The 25,549-nt window shown below is 43.6% G+C and overlaps 1 protein-coding gene across 3 annotated transcripts in view; it reads left to right on the forward strand.

Moving 5' to 3' along the window:
• The window catches only part of NEDD4L (NEDD4 like E3 ubiquitin protein ligase), a 206,045-nt gene that overhangs the window by 15,997 nt on the left and 164,499 nt on the right, over window positions 1-25,549 (forward strand). The window contains exon 1 of one of the 3 annotated variants that reach the window (XM_067316471.1): window positions 18,240-18,255. The exons of the other annotated variants lie outside the window; for them this stretch is intronic. The gene's annotated coding sequence lies outside the window, so the exon portion shown is untranslated. Of the gene's footprint in view, window positions 1-18,239; window positions 18,256-25,549 lie in introns of those variants that run through there. 3 annotated transcript variants of the gene reach the window in all.

Here is a 25,549-nt window from a genome sequence, read left to right on the forward strand (position 1 = left end):
TGAGTCTTGCTGATGGGTGCCCTTGTGACAAAGACTAACTAAGTGCTGGACTGCACCTGCAAGAGCACAGCCAGCGTGTCAAGGGAAGGGATGATTCCCATCTAGACGGCACTTCCAGGGCCACATCTGAGGCCCTGTGTCCTAGAGCAAGAGAGCTGGACCGGATGATCTCCAGGGCATCCCTTCTAAGTTATTCTGATTCTAATGTCCTGGTAGGACCAGTGTGCACTAGTTTAATATCTTGTTGGAACTTGTTTGTTTAGACTTCTTAGATCACGAGTATTGAGGTTTTTAGTTGCTTGGTACTTTGCACTTGTATACATGGACAGTGATGTAGTGTGAATTTTTACGGACCAAATGAGGAATTATTCTTAGTGTAACTTGCCATGTCTGGAATTTTGAATTCCATACAGTAATTGCTGCTGCTTGTGTTTGTTCCTAAGTCCTATTTAGATAGAGCTCTAGCTAGAGTGTTCAGGTAACTCTGAAAGCAGTGTGGCTTACAGCAAGTGTCCTGCAAACATCATCTCTTACCTCTTCTGCCCAGATTCTTAACTGACTATAAGAAATAAATTAAAATCTGACTCTTTGCACTGAAGGAAGTAAAAGTTTATGTAAAGCAAGAGAACAAATGGCAGCTGCATGTTCAAGATAAGTGAGGACTCTCTAGTTGTTAAATACTGAGTTATGAACAAAGGCTTTAAGAATAAGCTTCTCCAGTCTGTGCTGTTATGGGTTGGTGCATGAGAATGGCTTGAGGTCTTGGCCTTTAGATTTTGCATGCCTGATCTCTGGTTCCAGTGTGTCCGTTACGTCGCCTTAGTCAAAGGCCGTGGTCAGTGCGCTTCTCACAAGAGGCTTCAGTTCTGTGCTGCTGCTGGAATGGCGCATAGAGGGGCTCTTTTCTTAGATCAGTAATTTAGCTGGGAAGAAGAAGGCATGCTTTCATGCCTCGAGTTCCAACATCAGAGAGAATCTGCAGAAATTTCTGCATGTTCATGATAGAGACGTGAGCTGTTTATGTCATAGTCTCGACTTCATGGAAGTTATTAGGCTGAAAAGCTGTGATGCTGTTGCCTCAGAGATGCGCAGAATGACACAACGCAAAGGTGCTGCAGAAGCTTGAAGACTTACTGGTTGATGTTCATTTCTCGCTGCTTTTCCCTGGCTTGCTGCCTTGCATGGGTGGCAACCTACCTGTTACGCTGTGACTTTTTTTCCCCCTGTTTCAGTCATCTTCCTGTCCAGTGTCAGTTACTTGTTACATAATAGAAATGTGTATATTTACTCTCCTAACACTGTTCTCTCCTAGCTTGTTAGTGCTGTCAGCTGCTTTAACTTCTCTCTGACTGTAGCAGTTTGACTAGGTATTAAGAAATTTTGTTTTTTGCTACAAAAATACCTAGGAAGGGAGGGTGAATATCTCTGCATGCTACCTGCTTAGACGCTGTCATGCGCTGGTCTGTCTCTAGGCCACTGCTTTTCAGGCTTCCACTGGTAGCTGCACCTCTCTTGGTTAAACTGGCTATGATTTGTGCCTCGCAATCTACTTTTTTTCCCTGCCCAGACTTGGGACTACTTTTGTTGTCTCTTCAGCCTGTATTAGAAAGCAAGCCCAGAGTTAGCAGGGATTAGACAGGCCTGGGCTCCAGATTGATAGTTTGGATTAGGAACTACTGCCATGGACCTGCAAGCCACCATCAGGGAATGTGGCTTTGCTATAGCTGCAGCTTCTTCCTTCCCCTGATCCCTGCTGCAGCACTGGATTGGGGACTGTAGATTTTTAAGTGAAGCTCACCTATTTGCAAAATGCCTGCTTATTTTGTAATCAGCAAACCTTTTAAACCATTTTCTTCCTTCTTATTTACTGTAAGAATGTGTGTACTGCAGCTTTCCATCAAGAAGCAGAAATATGAAAGCATGCCAGTGTGGTTCATATTACACTTGATTCGATCTGGCCTGGCTGCTTCCCTTCCCATCCATTAGAAGTAGCCGTCATAAACAGCAAGCCTCATCAGCTCAGTGAATTGAACTGACGGCAAATTAATCACTTTTTGTTGGGCTAGTTTTCTGCCAAATTTGCCTGCTGATCAGAATTAACTCTGGCTGTGTAAGTGGTAGATCAGATGTGAGGGAGGGATTGAGATGCGTAGTGGTGGTGAAGATGGGCGCTCTTTGGTAGTAATTGTGGTTAGGCTTAATCCAATATAGTATAACTTGAGCACTCAAGGTCCTCTGTGTCTGGCTTTTTTCTCTTTGGGATGTGTTAAAACTTCCTTTTTTGCTTGTAAATTGATATCTGCATAGATTAACAGGGAATCTGAAAGGCTATTTGATCTCTTCCTTGGAAAAGTATGTTGTGCTTAAGTAGCCTTCATTTTAGAGCATGCATCTTCATTAGTCCCTCTATCTTCCATTAGCAAATTCATCTGTGGTATTGTTTTTCGTAAATGACCAGACAGGGTAAAATACCGCATATTTTTCTCATTCTGAATGTTAAAAGTTGATTTGTCTTCTGCAAAACATTGCTTTCCCAATTCATTCCTGTTCAGAGAGGAATACTTTTGTCAGTCATGGCCTGCAAAATACAACTTCAACTAAAAACTTTCTTCATGACCCTGATTGTGTGTGGGGTTTTATGCAAAACCCTAAGAGTTGGACAAAATGTTCATATGCTTTTCCTTAACTGAGCTTTCTTGACGATTGCGTATGAGTTGTGCAAGCTATTGAGATCTTGCATGCAGAGAGAGCGAGTTTTTAAATGAACACTCGGCACTCATTAGTGTTCCCTGCAGAACTTACTGAGGAGAAAAGAGCCCAGAGGACTTTGTAAATAGACTTTGACTAAGTAGAGTGCTGCACATGTATGCTAGACTGGTTCTCCCCTCTAAATCCTCTGCTTGGACCTGGGAGAAGGCCATTCCTTTGGAGATGATTTTTGTGTTCTGGGTGGTATTCAGCAGGAAACTGCGATGCAAACTGGATTGTACCGCAGTTCTGGGAAGCACTTTTTTTTTCCCTTTTGCACCACACTTTCTGCTTGCCGAATAAACTTCAGCACAGCCACCCTCATTCTTGTTTTTGATTCGTTGATCTAACACAATCTCTCTTAAGTCTTCAAACAAAACAGTTTATCCAGTTAGTGCACACTAGCCACTACTTGAGCACTTTTTTAATGAAATTTCCAGAAGATTTTTTCAGTTCTTTATAGTCCTTCATGGCGGCATCTCTGGATGTATGGTGGCTGTACCCCATTACTCACTGATGGCCCCAGTCTCAATCTAGGGCAACAGTGGTGTGTTTTGGTGGGGTGGAAGGGGTGTGCATTCCCCGGGTATTGGGGTTCCTTTGAGCAAGCGCTGAGAACTGCTTTTGGTTAGCTTTGAACAAGCATCGTGGAGGGGGGAAGACGGGAAAGATGAGGGGAATTCTTTTGTTCACCTCTTAGCGCTGTTGGCGCCTGTCAGCTTCAACTTGTCTTTTGTCTTCTGCCGACCAATTTAGCACTTTCCTTAACAAAGTGCCATAAGTGGCTTACCAGCAGTTCCATTTTCTGAGGCTGTTACCACATTTTACGGGCAGATTTTGCCAAGTTTAACATACACAACTGTAATACAAAATTGTGTTGGCCAAATAACATTACACGATACGTCTAAGATTATATACTGTTGCTTTGAAACTCCCAATATATGCTAAAGTGGTTGTCTATTAAATGAATCAATTCTGTATGTAGCTGGATTTTGGTATCTCTGCAGCAGTTCCTTACTGTTTTGCCCCCACCCCCTTTTCACTTTATGCAACCACTGCAATCATCTAAAAGCAAACCGAATGCTGAAACGGAGATGGACTTTGCGAAGCTCATCTTGTTATTTCAGAAAGGGGGCGTACTTCTTTTAAACTTACCAGCTGTGCTTCTGTTGGTGCTGCCCAGTATGCAGTTAGCCGCCGGCACTGCCAGAGTGCACTGCTGGCCGACTCGCGTCTAGCCTACCGTCTGCCGAGACCCTCCTGCAGGTCCTTGTCAGCAGAGCTGCTCCCCGGCCTGCGCCGTTGCAGCGGTTCGGTCCCTCCCAGGTGCCAGGACTTTGCATTCGTCTGTGCTGAATTTCATGAGGTTCCTGTTGGCCCATTTCTCCAGCTCGGCTAGGTCCCTCTGAAATGGGGTCTTCCCCTCGAGCATATCGGCTACAGCCCCAGTTTGGTGTTGTCTGCAAACTTGCTCCTTTGCATAGAGGGCAACCTCCCTCCTTGCCTGCCCTGAGGATCCTACATCCATCCCTCCATCCCGGCACTCTGGTCATACGAGCTGTCCCACCATGTCTCGATTATTCCGGTGATGTTAAGTTCTAGGTCTGCACGCATGGCTCCTCTGTTTGTTTCCCCGACTGTGTGCAGTTTTGGACAGGCACTCGGGGTATGCTTTCCTTCCACCCACAAGTTTCAGACATCAAATGTATGTTGATAAGAACAGCGTCGCATTGTAAACACCACGGAAGAATGAGTAGAAGCTGCTCAATTGCTTTGTGAGTTGGCTAGGAAATTCTGAAGTGCCCTGGCCTCTGCTCCCTTCTTTTTCTGTTTTTTCCAAAACACACATCTGTGTTTTCCTGGGACAAGGTCCTGCTCTGATACGATGAATGACTGACCTTATTACAAATCTTCTGCAATACATTGATTCTGAATGTGGCTTTTGTTCAGTGCAGTTGAGCTGCATTTTGCATCCAGAATGCCTGGCAGAACACAAAGTCCACCCTTTGTTTTGGATAATGAGTGCTGAATATTTTAATGAGGGTTTCTTAGTCTAGTCAGTGTCAAGTACCATTTTAGGAACAAGTGTCTGAGCTAACCTCTGAGCTTTGTCCAGCAACAATCCATATATTTATAGGATCTCATAAATTCCTAGGGAGTTCCCTATGACCAATTAATATAGTTAAAAACAACCCCCCCCCAAAAAAAAACCCTTCTACCCTCAGTATGTGTGCAAATTTATTTATACAAAACTAAAAATTGCATTATCACTGTATTTCTTGCTTAGATTTTTTTTTTATTCAGGTCTTTTCTTTTACTACATGAGAAAGATGAGCCTATTTCATTAAAGAAAAAACCTGTCCTGCCTATTAACAGCGTTTCTGTGATACATGTAGTTACCAGTGCTTTCTGGCTGCCTCTGGACTAAATGCGTAGTTCACCAGTCTGCACACTGAAAGCAAAATGGGGATCTAAATGCTGCTGATCTGAACTAGAGATCATGCAGACAAATGAATGCTAGTGCAGCCCTGCAGTTGGATAAATTAGCTCTAAAAACTAATGGTAAGGCAGCTGTTAATTATTTAACAAGTAGTCTACCTCAAAGCAAAGATTATATAATTTCACCTAGTTCCCTTGGTTTGCTAGTGATAAAATTGCTAAAACTGATTATTTTAATGATTATATTAATTCAGGTGTGCCTTTAGCCTTTTTTGAGCAGTGACCTCATTTCCCTTAAATAAAAGTAGTAATTACTGTTCTTCCTCCTGAAAAGTGGCTTGAATTCATGTATGCCTAGGAAATAATTTCTCCAGCTAAATTATTTAAATTAGTCTTGTTCTTGTTAATCTATTTTTAACTATAGCTATTTTTTTTTACATTGTCTTAATTTTTGTCCACATCTTTGGTTGTTTATAATGTGTCCTCATATGTCAGTGCACACATTAGAGAAGATAACCATCAGCTTCCTTTGTCACATTTGCTGTCCTTCTAATCAGGAAGTGAACTTCTCAAACTTGATCAATCTGTGCCTGAATTAACTGCATAGTTTCTTCATACTGGTTTATAAGAGGCTATAGTTTTTAGCAGAGCTTCCTAGCCCTGGTTTATATGTTTAAATGGGAATATTCTTCATATTAAAACAGGTCAAAATCTTTGTCAAAGGCTACAGGGTTTTTTAAGTGAATAGGAGAGAAAGGGGAGAGAAGAGGTGGAAGAGTTATTAGGAGAGTATCTGACATAGGACAAACAAGGTTGCTCATCCACAATGCAGCTTGTTGCACAGTACTTCCCAAATTTCCTCTTCTCTTCCCCGTTTCCTGGACACGACATCATGGCTCTGGTACGTGGGTGGACAGCGTGTGCAGTGATGACCTCCAAATCTGATTACTGTAGATTTTCAGTTCAGAATAAGTCTTTTGGGGAGAGTACTCACTTCTGAGTAAACGGTGATGCACTGTTTGTGCTGCTGCAGGCTGTTTTTCTGTGCCGTTCTGCAGGTTATGGAGTTTGTTCTTATTCAGAGTGGTGAACTGTTTTTTAGTCATGACTAACTGTGCCGTTGCTTCCGCTTTCACAGATGCGGGTCACAGGAGCGAAGAAGATAGATAAGCAGTTCTTGAGCTGGCGGTAGACCATTCCTATGAGTTAGATGTAGGCTGGCTGGCTCACTACCAGATGAGACGCTCCTGAAACACACACCGCCCCCCTTCCGAACCACTCCAAAGCACCCCCGTGCCTTTCCCTCCTCCTAGGCCCTAATCCCAGTTAATGCATAAAGGTGATTACAGCACGTGCACCAAAGTGAAGATGACAAAGCGGATACGACATGTAAATTCTCCAGAGCGGGCTTTGCTCCCCTCAGCCTGATTCCCCATCTCCTCAAACTTGTGGTCAACGAGGAGCTGGGCTCCCCTCTTGCGTTCTTACCCAGCACACGCAGGAAGGGGAAACCGAATCTAATGGCACTGGGGTGGTGATTTCAGCTTGTTGCTCCTGTCAACTGCGGCTTCTATATGTTGAAAATTGTAAGAACAAAGCCAAGGCACGAAAGTCTGAGCATTAGACAGTTATAGTGAGAGCAGATTCCCCTCTCCATTCTCCTCTCCATCACCTTGGCATAGGCACTTATTTGTGGCCTTTTTTCCCCCCCACCCCATGATCTGGAGGTTATAACTGGAGTAATTCTTGCCCCAAACTTAGAAATCCTTCTGGAGCAGAGCTTAAAATCAGGTTTGCTTTAAGAGCAAAGAGGTACTGCTGAAAGGTATAACTCAATATTTTTAAAAAGAAGAAACTTGATCAAGATGGAGAGCAGAGGCCAAACAAATGAGAGAGAGTTGACTGGCAGTGGAACTCATTGAAATGTTAATGTGTTTGGAAGAGTCTCTTCACTAGGGAAGAACTGAAAACTGTTGCAGGAACATTAATCATTAGCTCTAGTTAAGAACTGGAAGACCTAATTTCATTTCTTGTTGGATAATAGGATGATTCATGCAAGAAAACAAATTGTCAGAAAATAGAATCTTTCTGTGATGACTGACATTCCTGTTTTCTGCTCTAAGCTGAAGTGTACTTTTTTAAATACTGTAATATCTCAGCTGAAATAATGATTAATCAACAGGTGAAAAGTACAGGGCGAGTTTCTGTCAGACATTGGACTTCCAGTATCTTCAAAATTCAAGGGTCTTTTTTAAGTCTCTAGCTTTGCATCTCGGAGTTCTAGCTACCGCTTAGTGTGCTCCCTCATGCATCTCACTTGTATCTCCGTTTTCCTGGTGATAAAATTGGGAAGAGACCTCGCCAGCATCAGCTAACTGGTCCAGCAGTGGAGCTAGGATTGTGACGCTCTTTTCCACGATCTGTTGACTGCTTGCGGCACTCTCCTCTCCGAGGAAGAGTCGGATGCTGATTAGCAATCGCTGTAACTCGGGGTTCTGAACCTTGCAGTACCCTCGTGCAGCGGTTCCCAGTTCTGTCACGGGGCTGCGGAGAGCAGGAGGATCTGTGCCCGTCCACCTTCGTCTCTCTGCACGCATGTATTTAAGGGGCATTATGAAGTCTGCCGGTGCAGGAAACTGGGGGCTGTGTGGCAGAACCTCCGCAGGTGTGGCGGTCGGGCTCGGTGGGTGCTGATCACAGACTCCTACGCTGGAGTTGGAGGGATGCCCTGGATGTCGTCTGGTCCAACTCCTGCTCTAAACCGGGCAGCGTTAGAGAAGGTCGCTCAGGGCCATGTCTGGTCGAGTTTTGTGCATCTCTGATGATGCACAATGCTCTTCACAGCCTCTCCAGGCCCCTGTTCCAGTGCTTAACCACCCGATGATTTGAGACTTTTGTCCTCTTGTTTAGTTGGAATTTCTTGTGTTGTGACTTGTGACTGCTTCCTCTCGGCTTTTGCGCACCTCCGAGAAGGGTCCGACTGTGCTGTCTCTACAAATGCCTTTTAGATAGACAGGAATTGGATCTCCCCTTCACCCCTTCTTTTATAATAAACCTTCTAGATGAGCTATTCCTATTTTGAGGGGGCATACTTGCAACTGTGCGTTTCTGCTACCTTGCCTACATCTGCCAAAGCGTTAATGCAGCGCTTCCCTGATCTGTTAATGTGCTGTCTGCAAAGAAAAATCTTTCAAGAAACAAACTTGTGCTGATTCAGTGCACTGAAACAGTGCAGTGAGGAGCTCAACAAGTGCTGCTGATAGCACGCAGGAAGATGTGGGGAATATAAAATATGGGCAGAGCAGCAGAACAGGCAGCTGCCGCTTAGTTTAGGTTGTGCTTTGCTGCTTTGCAACTCCAGCCTCAAATGATTGGTTGCTCAAGCGTTGTCAGGGAACTGATTTCTGCGTTGTGGCATGTGAAATTTTAAAATCACTTCTTGTATTTGTAATCAATTACAACATCAAATAACTTTGTATCTCAAATATTCTGCTACTCATATAAATGCCTTGGATTTTTCAGTTCAGTTCTTTATATATGAGTGTCAAAGTATTTGATAGGTAATTAGAACATCAGAAGAGGAACATTCCTCTTTAAGGAAAGAAATGGTTTAGAAGTTGCAGTGTCTTTATTATTATTATAGCTAGCAGTGTCCTCAGAATTTAAAGAAAGAAGATATCAGAATTTTCATAACACTTGCTCAAAAAATGATGTTTAGAATATTCTGCATGCCTAGGACTTTTAACTGTTGACCATTGCAGAGACTCTAGGGAAAATATTTGAAATACATTGATCTGAGCTTTAGTACTTCTTGCTGTGAAATGTTTACATCTACGGCATTGGTTGTTACTCACCAAGGAGCTTCTGAGGAAACGCTCTCCTGCAGCACTCTAAAGGAAAGCATTTAATTCCTCTCTCTCCCAGGAAAACCACTTCTCATCAGGTAGCTCTGCCGCGACACATCTGCTCACCATTTTTAATTGTGCTACATCCAAAAGCTGGATGGCCCGAGCCCCTGTCTGTAGTGCAGGGGCCGGCGCGTGCGGAGCGTGGCACATGTGGCCGCCTCTCTGCCCCTCGGCTCGCTGACCTGCAGGCACCAGCACGCGCCGTTACGGGAGCACTGCGTTAATGACCAGTCCTCCTGAGCAGTCAAGGTGAGCAAGCACTGAGTCGGTCCAAGGCTTTGGACCCTTACTGCTTACCTCTGCTGCGCCTCTCCTCTCGCTTGCATTTGCTTAGTCACGACCTGCAAAACCTCGCACTGTTCTGCCTGGCAGTGAGGAGCAGGCCTCCTGCCAAAAAGCTAGGTGTAGCCTCCTCCAAGAGAGGACTCTGTTCGCCGGATACGATGGACACACAGCAGCTCTGCTCAGTTTGCTTCCAATAGTGTTTTGGTCTGCTTCAGCAGACATGGTCTGTGTTTTGACCTGTAGATAAGGATGAAGTTATGGTCAAAGCTCTCCTGCTCCTGCAAGTATTTCAAAATACCATTAATTAAACTAATATGTGTGGTGAATTTAGGGGGCATTGGTCACTTCAGGGCGTATAATAACCCAGCTTTGTAGAAATTTAAGTGAGTTCAAGCTTTATCCTACTATACAACCTTTTCCTCTGTTCCAGAAGAGGAACAAGTGATCATCAGAAAGAGAGGGGACTTTTTATTTTGTCTTGGAGGGACGAGCATCGTGAAGGGATACTCTCCTTGTGCTGCTGCTCCACTATGGAAAGGAAGTAGGAAACCACAGATATGGGGCTTTTTTGTAAACCTAAGAATAAGCCCAGAAGAACAGACATTTTTTAGAGCGTGTGTGTGTACACATGCATGTGTGCAGGTGGCATGTGAGGGAGTTTGCTTTTTTGTTTTGAGAAGGAATGGAATAGAGTATGTGATCAGAGCTTGTCCTCTATGTAGGTTGAAAAGTCAGCTTTGACCTCGCCTGGGGAGGAATGGCAATGTGTTGAGAAAACCCTGATACATGCCTTTGGTGTTCAAAGATGATCTTAAGATATGTAAGGGATTTCTTTATTTTTAACTCTGCCTGTTAGTACCCAAAAATCTGAAGCTTTTTTTTTAAATGAGCACTTGAAATACAGGGTCTTGATCTTCCCAGTCCCAGAGAATGTAAAAACACTGTTCAAGTATCCAACAGAATTATAACTTTTCATAAGCCTTTCGGTGATCTTCTGACTCGGAGACTACAGAACTTCTGGTAAAATAAAGTTCTTCTGAACTGTTATTTTGTTTTTGCATTTGAGTTGCAAACAAAGTACACATCCGCAGTGTGCTCAAATGCCAAGAACAATTAAAACTTTTGGAGTTCAGTTTGTTTAAACAGTGTATGGAAACAAGATACTCGTATGAAAACATTGAGCTGTGCATAGCTCCTTGAAATATTGTATGCATAATGTTTGCTTATACATGCATATTCACAGTTGATCATTGTTGTATAAATATATGGTTGCAAGTAGCAGTCGCTGCCCGTATATATAGTAGGAAATTAAACGTGCTTGCGGCTGTACTGTTGCGCTGCAGCCCGTGGGCACAGGAGCTGGCAGCAGGCACCGGGCACGTCCGCCTCCTGCGCGAGGCTGGGGCCTGGCTGGGTGCACGCTAGCCAGCTCCGTCCGCGGCCGTGCCGGGAGCTGGGCCTGTGCCAGCCCTGCAGCGGCCAGGAGCCGGTGGGGCTCCGCGGCCTGGAAATGCTGTCCGGTACTGCTTCACGTGCAAGCAAAGGCTCGGGCATTGCCACTCGGAGTTAGCACCACCGGAGGATTACTCATGGAGGAGTAGCCTGCTCCTAACCTGAAGCTGTGGAATAAAGCAACAATATTGAAATCACGCTTATTACAGTTAATGTTACAACTGTGACGGGTGGCAGGGGCAAAGAGTGGTGGGTGGTCACCGTGTAAGCAGTGGTTGCTTGTCACTCGTGGACGTGCAGCGCGACTCAAAGCCCCTTCCTGCCTTGCTCTGCCCGGCCCTGCCAGTGAGCCCTGCTAGCCCGGCATTTGCGACGCTCGTTCCCATTGCCCTTACCTAAAATGGTTCTAAAACGCACTATGAATTTCTGTGGTTGCGGTACATCCCGGCACAATCATTCCAATATATAATATATCCAGTTACAGAAGAATCCTTAAGAGTGTTTTCTTTTTCCCCTTATTCAAACAGAAGAACAGAAGCCATAAACACTGTGATATTTGCAAAGGTTTAAACAGACCTTTCTCTTACTGCGTGATTTTCACTGAATTGTTGGCAATAAATGAATCTTGCCAAGAGATTATCAGTACGATTTGTGCGCTTCAGTGTGTTTTTTGACTCCTGAAGCTTTTCAGGATTAACTTTTTTAACCAAAAAGTTAAAAACAGTTTCAGCACTGAAGCCTATCTTCATAAGTATTCAAATGCTGATTTGCCTTATTTATCTCAAATGTTATCAGATTTAATATCAGGGAAATACCTTTGAAACCTCTCCACAAAACTCAGAGACAAGTGCTTGTGGTGGTGATTGTTTTTTACTTTGGGAAAGTTTACTTTGCTTCTGAATATATATTGTTTTATGTGAAGTGCTACTAATAGGATATGTTTTGGTTCTTTCTTAGGGAATATGGTGAATTTAACAGATATCTCTCTGGTTTCTTTAAGAACAGCAGTAGCAGAAAAATCAGATATGAAAAAGTATTTTTTTCTGCTTTTGGGACTCATGTCTGCGTGTCCCGTTTCACTGTTTTCTCAGTCAGTTTCTCTTATTTGTTGAGATCTTATAATTAATAGTGGTGGTGAAGAATAAATTCACTTCATATACACTCACAAAGAGTTTGTCCAGTTTCAAAAATAATTTTTAGTTATGTATTAAACTCTTACCACTTTTTGACAGTTGCTGTTCTGCAGATTCAGTCTGGAAGTCAAATTGGTTTTATCTGGTTCAGGCATGGTTGCAAGTAATAAACGTTCTGCAAATTAGATTTTTGTCATCAGTTAAAATTTGAAACTAGGCTTTTAATATTGTAGTACAACTTTAACATGGGGAAAATCTGCCCTCACCCCCTCAGTGTAGGTTTCAATCTTTTGTAAGCAAGACAAAATTGAGTTTTGCAAGCTGATAGTTTTGTTAAGTGTAAAAGCCAGCATATATCACCTTGAAGCCTTTTACGTGTCACTGCCTACAAATATAACCTGCGCTTAATGCCTTCCTACCTGCCTGCCTCCTAACCACAATCGTTTTAAAGCCGTTTTCCTTGGACTTCTGCTTCCAGTTAATCTCTCTTTCCCATTGTGTTGTTGTTATTTAGATTTGAACACAGTGCTTTCCTCTTTGTGCCACAGTAGCTTGCTATTTATCATCATTCAAGCAATAGTTTGTGGAATAAGATTGAGAGGAACGGAGGATGGAAAACAGATACTTAACACATTTATTAACCCCTTTTGATTGCCTTGTCTTTAATACTGTGACAGCACTGTGGGGAATCAAAAACTTCTTTGGTAGTCCTACTGTACATAGTCTTACTGATTTCTTTCTCAGTAGCATCTTACCATAGAGTTTCCAAAAAATATTCCTAACTACTTACATTTGCATTGCTTTTACTTAGTGGATTGATCACTGGGTGATGGCAGCATGGAATTAAGAAGGGGAAGTCATGCCTGACCAGCCTAATAGCCTTCTGCGATGAGACAACTGGCTTGGTGGACGAGGGGAGAGCAGTGGATGTTGTTTACTTTGACCTCAGTAAGGCTTCCAATGCTGTCTCCTGTAACATCCTCGTAGACAAACTGATGAATTATGGGCTAGATAAATGGGCAGTGAGGTGGACTGAAAACTGGCTAAACTGCTGGACTCAGAGGGCTGTGATCATCAGGACAAAGTCCAGATGGAGGCCGGTCACTAGTGATGTCCCCCATTGGTCGATACTGGGGCCAGTGCTGTTTGACATCCTTCGTTAATGCCCTGGACAATGGGACCAAATGCACCCTCAGCAAGTTCGCTAACAATGTGAAACTGGGAGGAGTGGTTGATACACCAGGTGGTTGTGCTGCCGTTGAGAAGGCCCTTGAAGGGGGCAGAGAGCAGCCTCATGAAAATTCGGCAACGAGAAGCGCAGAGGAGTACCTGAGGAGGCATAACCCCAGGCGCCAGGACAGGCTGGGGCCGACCAGCTGGAGAGCATCTGTGCAGAAGAGGGCCTGGGGGCCTGTATGTTCCCTCACGGCAAAGGCGGCCAATGGCATCCTGGGCTGCATTAGGAAGAGCATTGCCAGAAGGTCGAGGGGGGTGATCCTTCCCCTCTGCTCAGCCCTGGTGAGGCCTCGTCTGGAGTGCTGTGTCCACATTTGGGTTCCTCAGTACAAGGGAGACATGGGCATACTGGAGCAAGTCCAGGGAGGGGTCCCAAAGATGATTAATAGACTGGAGCATTTGACATAGGACAGGCTGAGAGAGCTGGGACTGTTTAGCCTGGAGAGGACAAGGCTCACAGGGTGTCTTATCGATAAATACCTGATGGAGGGGAATAAAGAAGACAGAGCCAGACTCTTCTCGATGGTGTCCAGTGGCAGGACAAATTGGAATACGGGAAATTCCACTCAGACATAAGAAAAAACTTTTTTTACTGTGAGGATGGTCAAATGCAGGAAGGTTGGGAAACCTACGTTGTCGGAGATACTCAAAACCCAACTGGACACGTTGGTTTCTGTGATTCTGTTTAAGATCAGATGTACTGCTTACTGTTGATATTCTTCTGATTCATCACTGAATTTTTATGAGAATGGGTAATCTAAAATACTGATATGGAGTAACACAGTTACACTTTGATTTGTGTGGTGTTTTGCCATAGGACAAATTAAGAGGATTGCATTAAGTGTGCTTAATTTTTCACTTTAAAATTGTTAGAATTTCAAGGGGATATTGGATTTCAGTTTACTAAGTGAAGACATTCAGGATATTTAGTGTTAAACAAATTTTAAAACGGTATCAGATGTTGGTTTAGCGAAGGTGATGCCTAGTGATCAGTTGAAAGCACGTCCTGTGCATCCTTCCATGAGTTCTAACTGCAAGCTCTTAATTGGGAATTCAGGCCATTCTTCATTATTGGGCAAAGTTGTTGGACATTCACTGAGGACTCTTTGTATTCCTCTCGACTAATATGTTTTGAAGTAGCACTCTCTTCTGTGTGCTAGAAAGTAATAGATCTGACTGGGCATTCACCCAAAGATAATAAATATTTGAAATTAAATCAGTTGGCTTTGTTTCCTTCTCCATGATTGGCAAAGCTTTCATGAGTGTCAGAGACATGGTAAAGATCATCCAGCTTGTAAAGACACTGTTCCATTATATGGTAGTTCATATTTGAAGGACTGTTTTTGCACCCCAGGAAGTTTGATACTTGTTTAAATAACTTAAAGCTTACTTAGCTGAGGAGAGGAGAGGGTAACCTCTGACAGTGTTAAAAGGCAGGAAGAAAGCTATTGAGTAGGTATTTTTTTTTCTTTACTGGCACAGCCAGATTTGGAAGAAGACAGTTGTGCATAGTCTGCATGAGACTGCTGGTTAGGGTAATGAATTATGTTGTGCGGAAAGTGTGTTGCTTGCATGAATTCTTTTAGTGAGTGATATAAATAGATCTGAATGTTAAATAAGGAAAATCAAGTCTTGTGCTGTGGTGCAGCAAGTCCATTAACTTAAAATTCTTCTGCATTCTTTCAGGTATTTCTAAAGATCACAGGTGACCTGGTTTAGCATGCTTGCTGAAGCTCCTCAAGTATGTCTAGCTGTACGGAGTTGAACTGACTTTTTTATAAAAACACATTGCAATTCACCTGGAGTATTTATTTTTTTAAAAAAAAAGCACACAGTAAAAATAGCTTGTAAGCAGATTTTTGTGAGCTCAGTGCTTTGTGATCTGAACTTGTTTCTTTACGGTGTTGCTCCCGTTATGTTGGACTGGGAGTTTTGAGTTCTGTTTCCTAACTTTGTCACTGATTTGTGCACCTTTGCTCTTGTTACACTAGTCTTGACCTATCTTCAACTTACTCAAACTTTGTCTGCTGTTTGCCTGTGTATAAAACAGGCCTCATGACACTATGCCTCTAAGATGAACTCGTGCCCTTCTGAAATTTTGCGTGGTGTTCCCCCCGCACCCCCAAATGTGTCAGTCTAATCCAAGAAAGCGTGAAAGTCTTGCCTCTTCCTGGAAGTCTGAAAAGCAGGGCTTAAATCATCGCTGTAAACCATTTAATACTTCTGTAAGCGCCTTGCATCTCTAAAAGCTTGCAGCTGCGGACTCGGACTTGCAGAAGTGCTGGAACATCGGGTTCAAGGAGCTGAACCGACAGCTACCACATAGGCTTGTTTCTGTTATACGGACTTTGTACAAGCTTATGATGCCTGAACTTCTCCAGACTCTGCCGTCCTTTTAATACTGATTGATGTTGTTTGAATCAGTTGCTGTGCTAGTTTTGGTACTTGTTATACTTAATAAGATATCCAGTAAAATGCAATTTGATAATTGTGTAGCATTGTGGGATAATCGGTCTTTTAAGTCTAGCCAGAAATGGTCTTTGGTTACGCTTTAAAAACTCGCTTTATACAACCGTCCTATGACCTTAAGCCCCTCTTCCTTTCTGCCAGCCCTTCAGATTCATCGGAAGAAAGCACGTGCTCCTAAAGCGACTGCCGCTTCCTTTGGACGCCAGCATGGAGCTGACCGGTTTTCCCGTTGTTCTACTGCTAAAAAGAATAGCCCTCCTCCCCCCCCCCCCAACTCGGGGCGTTGTCGTAGGAAGATAAAGAAAAGTCAAGCTTTGCTCAGCAGCGTAATCGTGGTTTTCTCAGAATTTGGGCTTGTCTCGTGTTTTGCCGCCTTGCTGCCCAGGAAATCCTCAGCTCCGTCTCCCGACTCTCCCTGAACAATTGCAGGCGCCGGCTCTTGGTGAACCGACCCGTTTCATACGGCCAGGAAGATCTTTCTAATCGGATTTGTGTAGCATTCTTTCCTTCCTCCAAAACCCTCTAGGTTCGGTTGCTTCAGTTTTGATTTCTGCCTTAGACAAAATATGTTGATCTGTTTTGTTAAATGTGTTACCTTGTGCAATGTGTGTTAAGAGTGTTGTAGGTGAAAAAGGGCAGAATTTGTTTCAGTCTCAGACTTTCTAAGGTAAACAGTGATCTACAAATAAAAAGGAGAAACAACTGAGCTAGGTTCCCAGTTTGGTCATAACGAAGCTGCCTAAAATGAGATTTTAATTTCCATGCTTGAGCCAGATCAATAGCTGGTTGTAACCTGGTCACCTTTACTCTAGCTTCATTTTCCTATGCTGAACTTTGCAGAGGAGGGTAGAGATTTGGGTTCGTATCCGTAATGCCTGTCTTTGTTTTTACCGTTTGATTGCAAAAACGCCACTCCTAAATCTCAAAATTATTAAGATAGCACAAGAGTCATACTGAGATTTATTGTGTGCTGTTGCTGTGGGCTTCAGAAAATAATATTTTAACTGATATCCCCAGAGGTGTCCGCGCACAAGTTGAGCTGTTCCCTTTGAAGCGTCATGCCTCTTTTCCCTCCATGTCTTCAGAGAGAAAACCAACTTTTTGCTCTAGCCGTGTGTATTGTTTGGAGGTAATGAAACGTAGCAGTGTTATATGTTGCCTGACTTCTTTGCTTGGCTTACAGCCTTTCTTCCATACTGTGGTTTGTTGGTTTGTTTCTTTAAATGTATGCAGAGATTTTGGTTTGAAAATGGCGTGTTTGTGGGGCTGTGTTCTTGAGTCAGGGGAGCCGGAGGGAGGAATGTGATCCCCCCCTCTGGCAGCCCGGGGAGCATTCCTGCGCCGAGATAGGAAGGATTGGGCAACGACACGGGAGGAGTGAGCGCTCGGTATCACCTCACCCCAGCGCTTTCAAGGCACAAACGGCTGGTTTCAGGTTGTTGCTCTTGGTTTTTTGAGTCATCGTGCATTTGTGTATTTGCAGCACAGCAGCGATTCAGTTCTCCTTGGCCGCCCCTGTGGCGCAGCCAGCTGGCTTTACGTGCATGTGGTCCGACAGAAGTAGGGTTTGTTCCCCAGAGCAGAGCCGTGCAGCCGGCATCCTCGGCACGGGGCGCGCGTCACCTTGGTTCCCTCCAGGTGGTTTGGTGCTAGGCTGTTTGCTCTATGGTAGAACAGGAGATAAGCTGACTCTAGTATTCTGTGTAAAATGTCGATGTGGAATAGCTTATTGGAATGCATGTCTCTTCACTTGCCTGTTGGTTTAGTCTACCAACAAATCAAAGTTAAAAAAAAATCAGCTTGATTTCATTGTCGTCTAATCTTTCTTCTGCATATTCAATTGCTAGAAGATTTAGAAGTATTCTAACATTATTAGTCTTGCTATAGAAAATACTTCTGTGCTTTTTCGAGTAGATGAAAAATGTTCCATTTTGTTTTGGAAATGCCGATCCTAGCTGACAACTTTTCATAATATTATGAAGAATTAAAGAGCAGTTTGTTTGGATAATTGTCTGTTTTTATGATGTCCAGGGTGTGTGTGTGTGGTTTTTTTCTTCTCCTTCAGGCTAAAAGAAAATGTCAAGAGTTTAAACATTAAGTCATTAAGTGTGTGTGTTTATATATATATGTGTGTAGATATATAAAATTTTTATTCTGTTTTGCACCCTTTCAAGTCTAATAAAATAAAGGCGATGTGCGCTCTGTGCCGGGGAGAGCCGTGTTCGCGCAGTCTCTGGTGCGCAGGTAACTTTCCAGTGTTACCTGGCTGCTTTCATTCCATGCAGTGGAAATTTACCTCACTGACTGCTATCTTGGTTTGAAATCAAAAAAGTTTGTATTAAAAAAAAAAAAACACACAACAACTGCAGTTCATGTTGAGCTTTCTTCAGGTGAAACCCTAGATTGCTGTCCTTTCACCTTGTTACCTTGGCAATGGAAATTTATTGCCTGCGAGTCAAACTTCCGCATACTGGTTACTACTGTTCAGAGCACTTCTGGGTCGTCTCCCTGCCTCACTGCTTGCTCTTTGGAAACACTATCTCTCTTTATATAAGAATCTTTTGCTGAAGGAGCTGAAGTGCTTGGTAAGTTTGGCTTTCATTAACTCTTTAAAGACTGTGTGATTGTATCTTGGTGAATTTTAGAGTCATCACCAGCTGTTAATGCGACTGTGTAATTCTGCTGTGTCTGAAGTAAACATGAAGGTTGTCTAGGATTTTCATACTACGGGGAAAATACGTACTGTATCTCAATGACTCTTGACACGTTTGTCAAGGAAATTTGTCCACCTTGAGATATTTGACCTGTGGTTGATTTTATATACCTTTCACATGGTAATAGTGGAAGAACACGTTAAATGCTTAACCTAGTGTGTCAGCTTCTCTGGTCTGTGCTGCATCTGCTCAGATGCTGGTTTGCTGATCCCAGCTTCGTGCCTTCCAGGCTTGTCTGCTCACTGAAAGAGCCAAGCTTCTACTTTCACGTTCACATCGAATGCTCTTCTCTTAATGCATATTCTGAATGTACCATAGAAACTGCTGTGCTGTAGACACAAATAGGAAGCTGACATCTACAGTTTGCCTTATATCAGAAGATGATGCATTGCTGAGAGTTGATTTTGCTCTGTGTTTAGAAGATACGAGGTGTGTGCAAGCTTTATTCAGGCTGGCTTGTGTAGCACAGCCATTTTCCTTTGGCTGGTGCGGGCTGCATTCCCTCCCAGGTGGTTTGGCGCAGGGGAGAAGTTGAGGAGCAGTGTTGTGTGCTCGCGGCTGGGGCACTGCACAGCTTACAGCAGTACGTGCTGCCCGCATTCATCCCCGCTTCTCTCCTTAACTCCTCCTTAAGCCTCCCAGCTCCAAGAGCAGGAGGTGGCTGGTTTTTCTTTTTTTCTTTTTTTTAAATGTGTTTTAATAATAGGTATTTGAAATGACTTTACTCTTCAGAGCACCTGAAGAAAGTTAGTCTTGTTCACTTAAAAACAAAAATGTGAACCATTCACATAAATATGGCTTGTAAATCTATAAACGCATCTGTATTCTCTTATCTGTTTGACGGCACCTGGCTCTGTGCTTGTTTGTTCATTGTCAGTGAAGCTTTTGTTGTTGAACTGGCTCCGGGTTTTGCTTGCCTGACTTGGTACCACCTTGCTCAGCTGGGTCTTCTGTAACATGGCAGTGTGAATTACTGGTATCAAAAACGCCCATGACCTGTGGAGAGGTTATCCTTTAGCAAAAAGCTGTGTCACATCTGCCACCTCCTAAGGGAGCAAGAATATGTAGACTTCGTGTTAATCATTGGACAAAGCAGAAATAAATATGAATGTGGTTAACGACAGAATTCGACATTAACATCTAACCAGGCACTTTACGGCATCCCCACTGCAGGAGGCTGGGCAGGCGAGGGCAGTCGGGGGAGGAAAGATGGTATGGGCATCGGTGGTTCGGGCAAGCGAGGCTTCAGAAACGTTAGCGTCATGCTGTCTGACTGCTAACAACGAGCCGCCAACAGCAATCCCGAAGCCTGTGTAGAAACCTGAAATTACAAAAACAGTGTTACAGAATTCACTTGGAACAACCTAGTCTCTTAGTCGTGGGACGTGCTCCGTATTCTAGTTACAAAACCAAGGCAGACCAGGGATGTAATTTCAGTGCGAGGTGTCGTTGTGTGCTGAGGCAGTTTCAAAGCACGGTGGAGGCAGCATGCCCCGTCCTCGTCCTCGGGGAGCAGGAGCCGCTGGGCTGCCCGGCTGCGGTGCTCAGCCTCGCTGAGGAGCGGAGCTGCCTGGCGCAGTGCTTCAAAGCAAGGCAAGGAAGATTTGAAATGGCAGAAAAATTCCTCTGTGGGGCGGGATTACCCTCTCCTTCCTATCTCTGTCTCTGTTTAAAGTAGAAGTAGAGCATGGTCTTTTTAAATAGTGAATTTTACCAGCATACAAGTTTATTCTGGAATAAATATATTAATGTTAATGAAGCAGTGTTCTTAAGATGAACTTTATAGTGGAGAAGGAAATAAAATTAAGAGATATGCATTATTTTGGACAAGGCACAGTTTAGAAAACAGTATATTTACATTTTTGGTAAGATTGTTATGCATATCTTAAATCACCTCTTTCAGTGGCTTTGACCAGTGAATTCATTAGTGGATTATAATTGTTATCAAAATATTATTTAATAGCTGATCTTTGAATGTCATTCAGTGATTATTCACCTGTCCATATTTTACAGAAATGGAAAACAACTCCATATAGAGCTAAAATAACTCCATATAGAGCTAAAATAAAGTTCAGATCGTTGGTAGTTCAAGAAGAGAGGGTAGCCTGAATAAATGTGTGCTATAAGTAAATGCTTCCTTCGTACAGTATTGCATTTAGGAGACAACTGAGACTTTTCTGTCTTTCTAAAACTAGTGCAATTGTTTGTCTTTCTAAAGAAATATTGCAAAACTCTTAAGACAGAAAAGGTAGCTTGTGTATCTTAACTGTGTAAATATGTATATTTGACAAATTCATGGAGGTATTAATCCTCTGGAAGACGTAAGAGAGCAAATATATTTCTGAGCCTTTTAATGATTAAAAAAAAAATCCCTCAGATTATATTTTGATAGAAGTGAAGGATCTGGGGGAGAGGAGTATTTCTCTTTGATAAATATTTTCAACTGTGAGCAGAAAGAGAGGGCTTTTTATATATCCACCTATCAAGAACACTAAGAGTCATTTAAAGGTGGGTACAGCAGAAAAGTTGCTGCTCTTATTTGCTGTCAGTATTGCAGCATGTCAATCATCTAGGCACCAGTTCTCTGTGATTACTAAATATATGTATAAAATGAAGAGGAAGGAATCTAGGTCAAAAGCTTCCATCAGTGGCATTGGGGAAATGGGGACAGGAAAAGGGATCTTGTTGACTTCAGATACCCCCTTCTGCGTCTCAGTGCAGATGCTGCCAGAACTGGTGTGACCGTGCAGCCAGGGTAGCAGTGCTTCCTGTTGACGTGGTGAAGCTATGAAAACCTGCAACGCTGAATACAGTGACCCTGAGAGGCCAAGTGTTGATTCGCTGTGGGTAGATTGGGGTGGTCCAGTGGGGCGCTGTGGACCCTGAACTAGGTGGTAAGTGACCACCTCTTTCCACTGTCCACTGACCCAGGGGAACGTTAGGCAGAGCTGCCGGAGACAGGAAATGGAAGTGAGTTTGTGCTGGCAGAACTGCTCTATGAGTGCGTTAGATGACTGATTACTTAGGAAAGTCTTTCAGTTAAGATTTACCTGCCAATAACCTTTTTTCCGCTGGATTTGTATATGTCAGTCGTGTTGTCTAGACAGTTTAATGTCTTTCTGCTCAGTGGCTTATTCACTTCTTGTGGTTCCTCAAGCTATTTATCTTTAAAGAACTCCTGTGATTACAGTAGCTGTAAGTACTTTGTAACTGATGCTTGAGGGAGAGCACAGATTGTGGTTAAGCTGTAGCTTTGCTTTAGCAGAGCCTTGTTTCCCACTTCTGATTACTGGTTCGATCAATCTGCAGTCAGTGCACTCAGCAAGTGTAAAAGCTTGTGTGGTGAAACCTGATCAGGAAACTTTGTTTTTGTGGTTCATGTTTCTAGTTCCCTAATCCAGGTCCCTGTGGAGCTGCACTGGTGAACAGAAAGGGGAGAGGAAATAACGGTCGAGGGTAGGGGAAAGCTAGGGGACAGCCTCTGTGAATGGCAGTGTCATTGGGCATTGCATGCACATACATAAAGGCAGAGAGAGTGTTTCCCTGGTAAAGCTACTCCATGTCCAGCAGGCAGCAACGTAAGAACTCTCTAATGCAGAAGCTTTATCAAGACCATCCATTTCATTGTCATCAGTGGACATATCCTTTATGAATCTGCCTTATCCAGTTTTGTACCCATTTATTTTTTTTAGCTTCCAGAACTTCCAGTGATGGTGAGGAAGTTAGCTGAATTCAAATAGAAAATGTCTTCCTTTTCCTTATTTGAAAATGTCTATACCATGAAATAACAGGTTTAGAGTCTTGTATAATGATATAATACAAAGTGTTGTGTGTTTACCTCTTCCAAATTGTTTGTGACTTTATGCACTTCTTTCATATCTTCTTTCAGCTGTCTGCTGCTGAGGCTGAAGAGTATGTATGGAAATCTTTTGATAAGTCTGATCATTCTTAGCAAGTTAAGATTTATAGGTAGAATCAATAGGTTTTATTAGACCAATTTTATTACACTACTTGCAATTGTAGTTGGAAAAAGTAGACAAGCTTTTACAATCTAGGACACCAACTGTATCCTTCAACCTCATTGCACAGTATCCCATGCGTAGGATCCCAACCAGAACCATAACTCCACAGCAGGTGTATTGCTTCCCCTTACTCCTCCAAATTAGTATCCTCATCCCCTTCTCTACTTCAATCTGGGATTTTCCTGGGATTGCATACTAAATGTGGTCAACCCAGTCTTTTCAGGGTGTATCAGATTTTATGCTTGTATACACGTGGGTATACATATGTACTTCTAAGTACTACTGGACTTTACTGCACTGGATTACTGACTCATGTCTTGTGCTTTTCAGAGGCATCAACCACACTGCAGAGCATGAGCAAACAGGAGGCATTAGCTCTGCTGACAGCATGAATTGGTCTTGATTTACAAATGCCTAATTCTGGAGTGAGAACCTCTGGTCCGTTTTGATATGGAGACTGTGTCCAGTTGGCCCAGAACTCCAGTTAAAACAGTCATTGTGCTTCTACATGAGAACTTCCCCATCCTGGAAATCTAGGTATTAGGAGTAAAACTAAAAGGCAAGGCAGCTTTTTCCAAGCTCAGTTAAATGTTCTTGGGTGTTGTAGGTATAAATCTCAAATTTCTAGGCTTGGTTCCACATATATTTCTTTACATGGCTTTTTAAGCAGCTACTTCCATGTACCCTTCATCTCTGGCTGTCCATTTCTCCCTCCCCTTAGCTTAGTTTTGTTGGTGTGCTGTGTTGGCTCAAGGTATTGACCTAGGTACAAAACAACAGGGCGAGGCGGGTTGGAGGGGAGCAGTTTAAGTTGGCACTTTCCACTGAAATGTACGTGTAAACATGGCCTTAATCTCAACAAGCATAAGTACTACTTATCTAAAGATTAGCTCGGGCTCAAAGCTGAGAAGGGATCCCTTTAATTTGGCATTTGGGTGCTGGGTCTCCTGACTCAGAAATTTTCCTTGTTAAGTGATCTTGTCCTGACTGCTCTCTGTCATTGTGTCCTGGGTTTACAAGGAGAAAACAAACCAAATTGTGAATTTTCTTTTCTTGAACAGCCTTTTCAAAGAAGGGAGGGTGGAATCCTGTGTCAGGTAGCTGGTGCTCTCTGTTTAAAGTCTCTCTTTGTGCCTGGCCAAGCAATCATTTATCTGATTTTTGATGGAGGTGAGATTACCTCTCTATTGCTGCAAAAATTTAACTGCTTCCTCTACCTAGAGGCAGCATACTCCGAGGTAGATGGAGAAATTGAGGCACAAGGAGGAAACATAAGAATATAAAAAATGCATTTTTTTCTACCCTTCAGTCATGCTGTTACCCCCAGGTAGCACTCCCAGCTGAGGAGGTGGGAGATCAGGGGAGTACAAATTTGAGGTGTCTGCCTATGCACAGCCTGGGAATCTGGGAGCTGCTCCTGCTGCTGGTACCCACTACTACTGGTGGTGATACTTGTGCAAGCTTAATTTGACGCTTCTCCCAGTCACATGAGCTGAAATATTCTTTTAATGAACTTTCTGGTATATGTGTGCACTTGAGTGCACCTGTGGTGTTATGCTGTGTTTGAGAACACTTAAGACAAACTGATAGAGATAAGTTCTATGCATTACAAGAGAATTACATTGCAGACAAGCTATCTGAGCATCTATTTGTATGATTCAAAGTACTGCATATTAAGTGGCATGCTCTTGCAAGAGTTATGTAGCTTCTGGTTGTCCATAATTTGTAAATTTTAAAAACAGATCCTGATCTAAGACAGGTAAATGTTTAAGAAATATTTTGGTCTGTGCTGCTAACTGTTAATGTTAGAAGGCCTTATTAAATTCCGCAGTAGCTAATGGTGAAAATTCTAGCATGTCTGGAGGTGAAGCAGATTTTCCCATTTTTTTGTTGTTAAGCTTTGCTAAATCTGGTAGCCTGGTAGAGGTGAGGCTGCCGTGGCTCCCTGTCCCAGGTTTAGCCAGTAGCAAGGCTGAACGTGTATCCCCATTAGGTGTACAGACAGAGAACACAGCACTCAGCGCAAACAGCACCAATGGCCTCATTCTGTTGCCCTCTCTAGCGAATCACAGAATGGTTGAGGTTGGAAGGCACCTCTGGAGATCATCTAGTCCAACCCCCCTGCTCAAGCAGCGTCACCTAGAGCACATTGCACAGGATCGCGTCCAGGCGCGTTTTGAATATCTCCAGAGAAGGAGACTCCACAACCTCTCTGGGCAACCTGTGCCAGTGCTCTGTCACCCTCACAGTGAAGAAGTTTTTCCTCATGTTCAGATGGAAGTGTCTGTGTTTCAGTTTGCCCGTTGCCTCGCGTCCTGTCGCTGGGCACCACTGAAAAGAGTCTGGCTCCATCCTCTTGACACCCACCCTTTAGATACTTGTACACATTGATAAGATCTCCTCTCAGGCTTCTCTTCTCTAGGCTAAACAGTCCCAGCTCTCTCAGCCTTTCCTTGTTATGAGAGGTGCTCCAGTCCCTTCATCATCTTCACAACCCTTCATTAGACTCGCTCCAGTAGTGCCACATCCCTCTTGGACTGGGGAGCCCAGAACTGAACACAGGACTCCAGATGTGGCCTCACCAGGGCTGAGGAGAGGGGGAGGATCACCGCCCTCGACCTGCTGGCAACACTCTTCCTGATGCACCCCAGGATACCATTGGCCTTCTTGGCCACAAGGGCACATTGCTGCCTCATGCTTAACTTGGTGTCCACCAGGACCCTCAGGTCCTTCTCAGCAGAGCTGCTTTCCAGCAGGTCAACCCCCAACCTGTCCTGGTGCATGGGGTTATTCCTCCCCAGGGGCAGGACCCTGCACTTGCCTTTGTTGAACTTCAAGAGGTTCCTCTCCACCCACCTCTCCAGCCTGTCCAGGTCTCTCTGAATGGCAGCACAGCCCTCTGGCGTATCGGCCACTCCTCCCAGTTTTGTATCCTCAGCAAACTTGCTGAGGGTGCACTCTGTCCCTTCATCCAGGTCATTGATGAAGAAGTTGAACAAGACTGGACCCAGTCCTGACCCCTGGGGGACACTGCTAGCTACAGGCCTCCAACTAGACTCTGTGCCACTGATCACAACCCTCTGAGCTCTGCCATTCAGCCAGGTCTCAATCCACCTCACTGTCCACTCATCTAACCCACACTT

Source organism: Apteryx mantelli, chromosome Z (genome assembly GCF_036417845.1).
Source record: "Apteryx mantelli isolate bAptMan1 chromosome Z, bAptMan1.hap1, whole genome shotgun sequence".
In the NCBI taxonomy this organism is placed as follows: Eukaryota; Metazoa; Chordata; class Aves; order Apterygiformes; family Apterygidae; genus Apteryx; species Apteryx mantelli.